The 12,048-nt window shown below is 40.4% G+C and overlaps 1 protein-coding gene across 1 annotated transcript in view; it reads right to left on the reverse strand.

Annotated features, from left to right (window-relative positions):
* LOC134847977 (uncharacterized) overlaps positions 1 to 7,612 on the reverse strand; it is a 76,106-nt gene extending 68,494 nt beyond the window's left edge. Inside the window, exon 1 of the mRNA XM_063865291.1 lies at positions 7,596 to 7,612. The gene's annotated coding sequence lies outside the window, so the exon portion shown is untranslated. The remainder of the gene's footprint in view (positions 1 to 7,595) is intronic.
* Positions 7,613 to 12,048: the final 4,436 nt, after the last annotated feature.

Below are 12,048 nucleotides of genomic sequence, written 5' to 3' on the forward strand. Positions count from 1 at the left end.
TATGGTATTAAGATTGTATTTAAAGACTGTTTGTCGTGTTCGTTGAGATAGTTGAGATTGTAATCTCTTAGTAAAATTAGGTTTGAATTAAATGATTGTGCAGGGTCAATTGATTTAGCTAGTGCATGTTCTGTGCATAGTCAATTGTTTTGACTTCTAAGAAGTCTGTTTTGTTGTTTGTATTAGGATTGTAGGCTAGGTTTAATAGAGTGGTTCTATCATTTTTATTGAGTCCGGCTTTGAATTTAATCCAGATGCTATCATACTTTTTGTGCATGTTGTTTAAGTCATGTCTTACCTTCGGGTATAACTTTTTAGGAACCAGTAACATGACCCCTCCACTCTTCAGTTTCGTACTTGATTCATAAGTTCTATCACATCTGAACAACTTATATTTGTCATTGTCTATGGCCCAAAGATTATCGTCCTTCAGCATTGAACCATGTCTCGGAAAATCCGAAAACTGCATTATCACTAAAAGTTTTCATAAATTGTTTGAGATCTGAACGCTTCCTAGCTAAACTCCTACAATTAAGGTGTAGTACTTTTTTTGTTGTTGTATTTTTCCAGTTTTTTCTTTATTTGTAGGGTCCATGAAGGATCCTGGTTTTGAGTGGATATCCCCTGATGTTAGGAGAGTTTTATGAAGGGACCTTTCTTATTTTTTGTTAGTCTTGCTTGTGTTTTTATATAATAATCGTGATAGTAATAGCTTATTTATTTTATTAAGTATAGTGCAATAGTCTTTGTTCGAGTTTTTTGTGGCAACCCATGGAAAAAGATTCTTTCCTTTTTTATTCAGTGACTTGAAAGCTACAAATTTATCGCTTTCGCAGAAGCTGATGACAGATATGCTAGTTAAGACAAAAAAATTTAGCATATCGTTTTGTAGAACAATGAGTTATTGTTTAAATTATTTTGACCAGTTTGTCGGTCATATGGGTGCATGCGATCGTTATATTAGGGTCGATTGGCAGACCTATAAACATTATTATGTTGATAATTGGAAGCATTTTTTGGTTGGAAATTGCTTTTCCAGTATATTGAGTGGCTGGTTTTACCCTCAGGAGTTTACTTGAGCGTTTGAACACGTATGAGCCGAGGCAATTGCGTAAAAATGGTATACCCAATTCATCGTTCATGTGTAGTGTCAAAATAGAAACTCTGATAGCTCTCCAAGCTTTTTCTGCTTGAATTTAGATTTAGCACCTCAAATCCCGTCGTCGAACCATACTTTTCATTCAGAAAACGATTGTAATGATCATTTTTGTCGTTGGCATCATCATTGTTAAGTATTGGCGGTAGTTCGCAAATAACAATCGAATCTGGTGAAAATTTTGCAGTTAATAAAGCGATAGGTTCTTTATATTTAAGGCTAAATTCATCAACCGTTGGTAATTTTTCTTTAAGATCGAGTTTGTCCCATCTTGCTTTATCACACACTTAAATTTTTCTTCAATATATTGGTCAAGGACTTTTATTTTCTCCTCAGTGGAGCTACCCCTGTATGCATGAACAACCGCATCATTGGGGAAAGTTTCAGTTTTTACCCTAGCAATTATACTTGAACCCGAAAATAAGGTTACACACTCCTCTGGTATAATAATAATATGTGAATTCAACATCTCAATGAGACAAAAAGTGGAAAAAAAAGAGTTTTTATTCAGTTCCACTTCCAAGATCGGTACCGCTCATGGATCAAGTGTCAACCTCTAAACTTCCTTGACTTTTTGCTGGATTGTTCCGTGTTGTGAGAAACCGACACAAGTGTCAATGTGCATATCTGAGATAATCACACAACCGCAGTACTTGCAACTACATGTCTCATCGTCCACAGATTCGTAACAGCGCTTTTTATGACATAAAACATGATGAAAACCATTGCTGTAAAAATACCTCTTTCTCTCCTGTGCGCAGGACTACAGTTTTGTAAGCCCAAAAAGTCATTATTGAACAAAAAATGCAAAATTTTGTGTGTTCTGCTATAAATACTTATTCCGATCAATTTCTTGAAATAAAACCCAGCCACTTTGGTAAAGTGTTCGTCTCTTTCCTTCTGTGATAACACATCGCTGAAAACATCGAGAGCGTAAGAAGCAGATGAAAATATGACGCTCTCATAGAGTCTAACCGAGGACTTAAAACAAATTTTTCTGAGTTGGACTTTGGATTGTATAGAGCAAGAGGCAGCATAGGCTTTTTTCTTGAGATGTTCCAGGTGCTTGGAACCTGTCAATTTAGTGGATAGCACTATGCCTAAGTATTCAAACGAATCCTTGAATTCGATTTCTGTGTTGTTGAAAAATAATTGGTCGGTCCTGGCCAGCTTTCCGCCATTTCTGTGTTTCACCACCTTAGTTTTGCCAACATTCACTTTGAGACTGTTTCTCTGGCAATATTTTTTGAGTGCAAACGTTGCGTTTTTAACACTGTCAAGTTCGGTCGACCCAATCGCTAAGTCATCGGCGTAAAAAATCGTGAAGCAGCCTTTGCTTTCAAGTTCTGCAGATAAATCTGCTAAAAATAATGCAAACAACAGCGGTGACAATTTATCGCCTTGTGGAACACCAATAGTCTGAGATATTTTGGTGGACAAATACCCATTCGAGCATACTTGGATATTATTTTGAACATAAAGATTGTACAGAACTTTAGTGAAGTGTACAGGGAGGCCATTTCTCTGAAGCTTGGTGAATGGAAGTTGTCTGTCAAGCTTGTCAAAAGCCTTCTCGAAGTCAACATAGCAGACGTAATACCTTTTCTTAGAACGGACTCCTGTTCTAATTGACTCAATTAGCTTTTTCGCGGCAAGTATGGTGCTCCTACCCTTTCGAAACCCATACTGCGTATCAGGAAGTAACTTTTGAAGTTCAACCCAGCTACTTAACCGATTGTATAGAATAGCAGAATATCATTTGTAAACACAAGAAAGCAAAGATATACCTCTATATGAATTTTGATCCGTTTTTTCGCCTTTTCCATTGTAGAGTGGTTTTAAGTAAGCATCTCGCCATACAACAGGACATGTAGCATTAGTAAAACAAATATTGAATAATGTAACAAGGAATGAAAATACTAACCCAAAAGAAGATTTCAAGACTTCGTTAGTGATACCGTCGAGACCAGCAGCTTTTTTATTGGGTGAGTTGGCTGCTACACGTGTTATTTCTGCTAGTTTTATTTCACTGCTCATTTCGGGTATTCGCTCGCTCAATGAAGTTTGATAATCATGAAAACCAGTAATTTCAGCATTCTCAGGTTAAAAGTTGTACGATAACGGAACATTCAGAAGTTTATCAAAGTGATCAAACCAGGTGTCAGAACTGACAGCGCAATGCGCGATCGGTGGTTTTCTGGTCTTAAGTATGGTCCAAAACTGAGATTTGTCAGACTCTGCTACGCTGAGGGTAAGTTCCTCTTTCGTTTTCTCATGAGACTGTTTCTTAGATTGGCATAATTTTTTGAATTCTTTTTTGTAACATGCAAACACACGAAGATTTTCTGTATTTTCTTGTCTTCTGCAGAGATCCCATTGTTTTTTCAATTTTGCGTGGAGCAAATAACAGCTTCTGTCGAACCAGACCTTCGAGATCCGTTTTTTGGCAGCTGGAACTGACTCTCTAAATGGCGAGATGAAGTTTCCGTACCATCGATCCAACGGCTCGACACACGGCGTGCTGAGGATTTTAAGTTTGTACTCTAGCTTTTCCAGATCGATTTTTCTGATATGAGCAGTCTTACTGTCAGCTCTTTCAACGTCGGTGTGAACTTTGAATCCAACGGTGCAGTGCTTTGTAGCAGAATTTTCTGTGATAGTCACATTGTCTGAAGTTAGTTGTAGGTTGTTTGTAAACACTAAATCAATGGCACTGCGGCCATTATGGCAGTAGTATGTTGGTGCCTGGGAGCTATTGAGACAAGAAAACCCTAATTCCCATCAGATATCCAATGAGTCAGTGCCTCTTTCGAACCGATCCAGGCGACAGTTAAAATGTCCTGCAATGATCGTAAGCTCTTCCTTGTCGATTCTGGATAGTCCTTCGGATATGTCAAAAATGATATCCTCTAGTTTTTTTGTACAAGGTTGAAAATACGATACCAAAAAGTTCATTTTGCAGTTTTTGACTTTCACAATAAGAACGTGTTGGGATCTAAAAATGATGCAGCTATTTGATTGAATGTTTTTACTGATCGCAATAGCGATACCGCCTGGCGGTCTTCCCACATCAAGACTAACTGCTGGCGAAGAATAACAGGTAAAACCAGTTATTTCTGTGTCCTTCACATCCATAGTCTCTGTTAACAGAAAAAGTCGTGGGATGTGACAAAATCATTCGTTTGTAATTCAAGTGAAGTTTTCAGCCCCTCCACGTTCCAAAGCAGTGCCGATAGTCAATTTTTCTTTGTAACTCGGTTGTGCTTGATAAAATAAACCCCATCGGGATCTTCCAGTCGCACAGCTTTCAATTCTTCTCTGAGTTTTTTTGTTTTCAAGCTGTTGGCTTTTTGTTAAGTCTTTATTAATGTAAATATTTGTGTAATGTTCGAACTCCTTGAGTTTTTTTGCCAGTTTCAGTATGTTATGAGCTTGCAGCTCTGATGTCAAAGAGACAAGTATCAACTGTTCTCCATTTTCGTTCTCTTTACCAATTCATTTTGTACTAGTAACGTCAATATCTGTTCCTAAGTCTGCACTCAGCTGCAGCATGAATTCTTTGTCCTTCGGTTCGTCAGCCTTTTTGACTCCCCAGACATTGACGTTTTTCGCTTTCCGTTTCGACTCCGCCTCTTCCTTACGAACCCCTTGTAATATTGTGCTGTATGAAGGTGCGTTGCTTTTAGGCGCTTCGACAGTGGTGGTAGACGCTTGGAAATGGTTCTGTAACTGTTCGATTGCTTTCTGACTGTCTAGTTTTTCGGCGGCACAAAAGCAACACCCGGTCGCCGAGCCTTCGCATGCTGACGCCTTGCTCAAGGGACCCGTTAAACCTACTCCTGCATCGATATATTACAACATTACAGGCGCGCTTATCCGCAAATGCGCACTCAACAGCACTGGAGGCGCGGGACCAAGCGGCCTAAGTTCAACAGGCGCCAAACGTATTCTTTGCTCCGATAGTTTTGGTAAATTAACCGACGACGTCTGCCACGCTCTCGCTGATCTTACCAGAATTCTTGCCACAGAGCAACTACCCGCTTCAGTGATGCAGCCCATAGCAAACTGCCGCATGGTTGGCCTGGACAAATCACCTTGCGTCCGCCCTATTGGAATCGGAGAAATTTTTAGAAGAATAATCACGTCCGCCCTTATCCAGTGCTTTCAAGACGAAGTTAGGGAGATTGTTGGCCCCCTCCAAACCTGCGCTGGTATTAGCGCCGGGATTGAATCTGCTTTCCGATCCATGCAGAAGACCTTCAACGCCGACGAGTGCCAAGCAGCCCTGTTCATTGACCCAGAAAACGCGTTCAATAGACTGAACCGCGGTACGGCTCTCCATAACATTGAAATTCTATGCCCCCAGCTCCACCCCTTCCTCAATAACTTCTACAAACAGCCAGCTATCTTGTTCGTAGGAGGGAAGTCCATCCTGTCATCCGAAGGCACCACTCAAGGAGACGTGGCAGCAATGATCATGTACGCCATCAGCATGATCCCCCTTGTCTATGATAAAAACGTCACCGACATTCACAAGAACTTTTACGCCGATGACGGAGCTGGTGCAGGGAAACTTATCCGTGTCAAAGAATGGTGGGAACTCATGAAAGTTCGAGGCCCGAATTACGGTTACTTCCCGGAGCCCTCCAAAACAGTACTCGTTGTCAAACCACAACACCTCGATGAAGCAGAAGCACTGTTCAAAAGTGACGGGTTGATTATTCGCACTTCGGGAAAGAAGTACTTAGGTGGTGTTATCGGCTCAACAGCTTTCTGCTCTGACTTCATCTTACAAAAAACAGAGAAGTTCACAAGCATGGTGGAAAAGCTGACTGAAATAGCAGAGCAAGAACCACAAGCCGCATACGCTGGCCTTGTTTTCAGCCTGCAAAGCAAATGGTCGTACCTTCAGCGCATCATGGAAACTCCCGCGGAAGCATGGCATAACCTCTCAAGCTCTATCAACAACTTGCTCGAAACCATATTTGGTTGCAAACTGGATCCCACGTCGCTCGAACTTGCGCAGTTACCAGCCAGGTTGGGCGGCCTGAGCATTCGCGACCCAATTAGACAGAGTGCTCTAATGAACCGGGCTTCAGAATACATTTGCGAACCACACGTGGACTTAATATGTACGCAATCTGAAAATCTTCCCTCTGGTTTTGAATCCGATCAGAAATCTAGAAGGGCTTATATTCGGAAACAAAACACCGAGACGCAAACAGAACTCCTGCAAACTATCCGGCCGAAGCTATCTGAGCGCCAAGACAGACTTCTAGAACATACGAGACGGAAAGGCACCTCAGCGTGGTTAACTACCCTCCCTATCAAAGAGTTAGGGTATGCTCTCAACAAAATGGAATTTCAAGACCTCCTCCGCCTCCGATACGGTATCAGTCTTGATAACCTTCCCGTTGCCTGCGTCTGTGGGAAACCTTACGACATCACCCACGCCCTTAATTGCACCACTGGTGGTTTTATTCATAAAAGACACAACGAGTTTCGTGACCTGCTGGCGAACATCATACGCGAAACTTGCTTTGACGTCTCCATTGAACCGAGTCTCCAACCAGTTGTCCAAACTAACTCCAACCGTGCCAAAGATGGAGCAAGATTGGATATAGCAGCAAGGGGTTTCTGGCGGACCGGTCAACGCACTCTTTTCGACGTCCGAATTTTCAATCCCGGAGCTACCACCAATATCAACCGGAAAATTTCTGAAACCTTCAAACATCATGAACAAGAGAAAATCAAAAACTACCAGGAACGAATTTTGAACTCGGAGCACGCAAGTTTCACCCCCATTATCTATTCAACCAGTGGTGACTGCAGCAACCTGACTTCAACATTTATTTCCCAGCTAGCTCTCCTGACCTCTGAGAAGCGCGGAACCCACTATTTTGAAACTATTTCGTGGCTACGAACCCGTGTAAACTTTTGCATTATGAGAGGTGCCCTTCTTTGCATTAGAGGATCCCGCAAAATGAGAAGCCAGACCTGCTACAACCAAGATATTTCCATCAATAATTCCCTATCACGACGCGACTAACCTTTCCTCTATTCTCTTCGCCCCGTTGCTGTTTTTCACTGAACTGTTGTTCTTAACTGTAATTTGGTGCTATTTTTTCAAAGCTGATGTATAATACTTGTATATTGTACATATTAGTAGTTTTTCTTTTTTAATTGTCACCCGGCGCTCATTTTATTAATGTATAATATTTGTTTATTGTACATGTTTTTTTTTAAATGTTCTTACTTTCATCTTAGTGAAATTTACTTTTTAGAAAAAAAAAAGTACAGTGGTAGTTTAAGGAAGTCCTTTGGCACTACCTTCGGTATCCAAACCTCAACCCACGCACCACAGTTGTCGCCCATCGAACATTTAACCAGTGTGTTGCTCCTTCTTCTTCCTTAGCTTTTCTAACCATCGTATATAAAACTATTTAATAAGTTTATCACAACAAGTATAGGAAAAGTCGAAAAGTTTCTCACAGTTTTTTTTTGTTACTTCTTTTGCTTTCGTCGATGTTGACTGTAGTTTGCCATCCTTGTCTGCTTCCGATGTTTTCTCAATAAACTCCATTATTTTACGATAATCTTCCTTTTGGTCGTACAAATCGGAGTAAATCTTGTATAATGCTGATTTTTGAAGTCCATTAAATTCTTCTTGGCTAAAAAAGAGGCAAAAACTTGAATGATGCTCATCAAAAAAAAAATTATAGAGTATCAAGAGGAACCTAACATAGATACTGCACCAGTTTCAAAATGGAAGAATAGCAGCTAACAGTACCTTGAATTAAGTATTTGAGGTAGATGACACCCTCGACACGAAGGGCTTTCTGAAAATGTTTTGCTGTTAATTGAAGAATTCAGAAATGAAGTCGAGGTCCGTAGTCGATATGTCATTAGGCTTTCGCGTTCCACTGTAGCTTAGAGTCGAGGTTCTCACGAGTGCAAATGATAGTCATTTTCGCAACCAATCAATAGCATCAGATTGACTGCAGCTTCAATTCAAAGAGTCGAGGTGAGACATATGTGCTATCCTTAGAATCGTTAGAGGGGAAGCATATCCAAGACAACCAAATTAAGGAGTGTAAGAACCCTGTTCTATGTCGATAACGAGCGTGATGTGTACATTCTGATCTTTTCTTGCTTACGGTCGCCGGATTCACAGCAGTGTTGAAAAGAGTGAGTGAAGTGAGGACCCTTAAATCAAAAACTGCCTTCTAACCATAACTTTAAAATCTCATAGCAGAAACATTAAGACCGGTTCCATCGCTGGTGTTCCCTCTGATGTCATCTCCTAGGAATCAATAAGTTCGAAACGAAGAATTGAAAAGGAATACAGCGCGAGCTGATTGAAAGAGACGAAAAAAATCGCCTATATGATCAGAATGAACTGAACTGAACTAGGAGAACCGGAGGTAGCGCTGACTCGGAGTTCATATCAACACACAAGTGCCGGATCAAACCTTATATTTTGTCCCGTAATTCATTATGACGTAAGTGACAAAGCCGTCAGTAGAACACTGAAATGCGTGACTCTAGGTTAAATCAGCTGAGCAGACGCATTTCGTGGGAAGGTTGTCGATACGATTAGCATATCTCATTCGTATAGCAATTCGAAAGCTTATACACTGAGAGGTAGGCCGTTCTATTTGTGAGCCATTGATTGGCTCCATTTTCTTTGGGAAAAATTGTCTTTGTGCGAAGAGGGGAGCTGTCTTTGTCTTTGTCGAAGAGGGGAGCTGACACTGAAGCTATAGTTTCAAAACCGAAACATTTTGACTGAATTGTCAAAAACTATGAACCAAATGACAAGTTGGCGTAACATTTGAGTTCTAATCAAAAATTTAGAATTAAGAGACTTGGAAAAAGAACAAAACTCTCAGAAAATTTTTGGTGGGAGAATTTAAAATTGATTGAATAATAAATTGTTTCTAATGGATAAAATGTTTGGTTGTTTTTATGATTTTTGATCATCCTGAAGGTGCATTTAAAAAATACTAATAATTAATAGGTCGAAAGTATCATAGTAACCGAGGTCCCGTCACAAACCTAGAATTTACTAGATATGAAAGTGATAATAATAAAAAGATTGCGATTAGAGTTGTGAGTTGATTTGATTAAAATTAAACTAGATACTGGTTACATTTCTTCATAAAAAACACGTAACTCGACTTGATACAAAAATGATCTTGTATTACGAGTGGAAATTTCGTACAATGGCTCAAGTTTCTCAGTAAAAATGCTTAGGTTCCTACAAAGCTTTTCAAGCACAATTTTTCGCGCGGGGTCTTGCCGCGCCCTGAATCTCAAGCTAGTGGTTGAAAATGTATACCGACGGAAAATAAAGCTAGGTTCTAAAACGACTGGCTATCGCCGAAACAAAGGTTCACATGCTTTTAACTGTCTCTACCATAGCCCGCTCTATGTGTGGTTCTTATCAAATCGGGTCGACAAAATCATTACAACTTAAAGGCTGTCGGCGAAACTGCTCAAATTAACTTTGTTACATGCCAAAGTAGATCAAATCCATCGGAGATGAATCGACCCTTTACCTCTACTCATAGCTTCTCATTAACTGAAAAGGAATCTGATGATAAATTAAATTCAATTCAAGCCCTTCCTGGAAGCTTAAACTTGGTAAAATCAATGTTCACAGTTATTCCTCAGTACCCCTCCGGATTATTCAATCCGCGTGAAGAAGCGTCTTCTTCACAATTGGGAAGGGTGCCAAGCTTTCCCGTTAGCGTTCCTTGTTCACGGGATTCGCTCTGTTACGGTTGTTGGTGCCCAACCGTTACAACTCGGAGCGCCTTCTTGAGCTCCGATAATTCCGATTTGGGTGTTTTTCTCTCAATAATTGAAAAAATTTAATGTTACTTTAAATTCAATTCGAGCTATTCCTGGAAGCTAAAAGTTGCTAAAACAATTTTTCAAATTTTTTCTCTAGAAACCCTCCGGATTCTTCAATTCGCGTGAAGAAGCGTCTTCTTCACGATTGGGAAGGGTTCCAAGCTTTCCCGTTAGCGTTCCTGGTTCACGGGATTCGCTTTGTTATGGCTGTAGGTGCACAACCGTTGCAACTCTCAGCGTCTTCCTCTTGAGCTCCGATAATTTCGTTTTCGATTGTTTTTCTGTCATCTTCTATGCTGACACAGTATCTGCTGGTCTGTCTAACAAAAACTGTTATGATTCTCGAGCTTTTTCAGTTATTTCGAAAAAGAAAATTGTTACGTGTCGTGCAGGATCGTATCGAAAATTTAAGATTAAATACTCCGATCGAAAACTACCCCTCCCAATTCGTTTTTTTACAATTAGGATCGTTACCCACCAAAATCGGCCTATCATACGGTCAACTTCCAATAAAATTAAATTCGTTAGCAACATGCATTTCCGGGATCATTCTGGTCGAATGGCATACAGTTTTTGTACTTATCATTTTTAGCTCTTACGCTTCAGCGGCAGCCGTACCAGATTTACAAACCGACCCAGCACTAATCCTACTGGGGGCTAGGGAGTCAACTACAGTTACATCCCACAAGGGCTGCCTACCAACAGACCATGGAACGAGCTTCAAACCTTCTGGTCGCTTCTTATCGATCCTGCAGAAGTGTGTGGCTCTAAAACAGAAGGAATGTGAGTAGAAGATAAACTTTGCTTCATAGGTGTTTTCAGAATTGAATGGATAGAGAATCTACCTGTACTTTTGAGCGCAAGAAAAGCCATGCCAACCATCTTCACTACCGTCTTTTCGCACACGAATTTATGCCGTTTGTGAATTTTAGAGCCTAAGCTAAGTCCTATCGCGATTCTGACTTGTTGGTCCGATAGTTTTACAGCGCGTTTCGGCAATAGTTTTGGCGATTTCGGCGAATTTTATCTTATTGAGCTGCCTAATTGTTTCGGCGATAGTTTTAGCCTGAGATTTTTGCAACGGAAGACGTTTAACCATTGGGAGCGAAATCTATCTGGGAACGTCCAAATCTATCACGGATTTAAATGTGCGGAAACGTTCGCTTCGATTTTACAACAACAACAAAACTTGGATTTATATCGGATAATACATCCACTACATATTTATAAATTTAAGTGACCACTCTTCTTAAAACTCTCGAAGGGAAAATACAGAGTTGTTTTGACAATTTAGTCTTCATAACTCCAGCGTTTCTGGGTCGCAGCGTATCCGCGGCATAATCCGTTCTGCGTGGTAGGAGATGATGTAGCTGATGGAGATACCCGGTCTCGGTTATTTTGCGTAGCAAGGCCTGGTCAGATTTGCGGATAATTTCGCGAATAGGTTCAATTTCGTCAATAATACCAAAAAATCGTGCTTTGTTCTGAACTCGGTCTATTTGATCTAGTAAATATGAATAGGTACCACCCCCAACAGACGCGCAGTAAGATAGTCGAGATATCACCAAAGAATTATAAAGTAATTTCAGGTCTTCCGCTGTATAGTTCAGACGTTTGAGGCGCAACGTTAGCCTAATTCAAGGATTTTAGTGAGTTTTTTAGTGATGACACTTGTCGACTTGGTAGCGCACCCGCCGACAAGTCGTCTGAATGTTTCACCAAAGGCAATTGGCCTCAAGCCACCATATTTTTTCTCCAGCGATATGAGATTTGCACCGAGCAGGAAAGGTTGGATGTTTACCAGAATCTGATTGCTGAGAAGGATATTGCTTGTGAAGCAACTTAGGTTACCATGATAAATTCTGATTTTCGTTCAACAATTTCTTTTCAACTTAATTGTTTTGCGCATTGTTTGCTTGGTCGCCTCTGTTTTAAAAAATGGAAATTAATTAAGGAAGTTTTGAGTAAGTTTACCGGGCATCCGGTAAGTTTCCTTACACTAACAGACGCTAAAAAAACTCTTTTTGTTTCAG

This window comes from Symsagittifera roscoffensis, chromosome 6, assembly GCF_963678635.1.
Source record: "Symsagittifera roscoffensis chromosome 6, txSymRosc1.1, whole genome shotgun sequence".
NCBI lineage: Eukaryota > Metazoa > Xenacoelomorpha > Acoela > Convolutidae > Symsagittifera > Symsagittifera roscoffensis.